Consider the following 617-nt stretch of genomic DNA (forward strand, 5'->3'; position numbering starts at 1 on the left):
ACTTGTGGTGGTGGAGGTGGTGGTTCTGCTATTGCCATTGTTCGGCTTATACATAATTCCTAAAAAAAGCGGTAAAGTGCATGAAAAATAAGGAAATGTAAGTCTGAACTCCACGCATAGGGAACCTAATGTTTTAGTAGGACACATCTCCAGACAAGAAACTCATAGGTAACCGGAGTATATGTCGGGCCTCTCCATTCGAATACTTTGCTCAATTGCGGTTGTCTTAGCAACCGATTCACCATGTCTTCAAACCCAAATTNAACCGATTCACCATGTCTTCAAACCCAAATTGCCTTAGCACGCTCAGATCAAAGTATTTCCCTCCAATTAAATTCTCTGACTTATACATATCCACAAGCGCCAATTGTTCATGAGTTAAGCCTCGGAGGACCCTTGTTTCTCTTGTATTAGGTTCAACTTGTGGTGGTGGAGGTGGTGGTTCTGTTATTGCCATTGTTCAGCTTATACATAATTCCTAAAACAAGCGGTAAAGTGCATAAAAAATAAGGAAATTTAAGTCTGAACTCCGCGCATAGGGAACCTAATGTTTTAGTGGGACATATCTCCAGACAAGAAACTCATAGGTAACCGGAGTATATGTCGGTCCTCTCCAT

This window comes from Ipomoea triloba, chromosome 16 (assembly GCF_003576645.1).
Source record: "Ipomoea triloba cultivar NCNSP0323 chromosome 16, ASM357664v1".
NCBI classification, from domain to species: domain Eukaryota; kingdom Viridiplantae; phylum Streptophyta; class Magnoliopsida; order Solanales; family Convolvulaceae; genus Ipomoea; species Ipomoea triloba.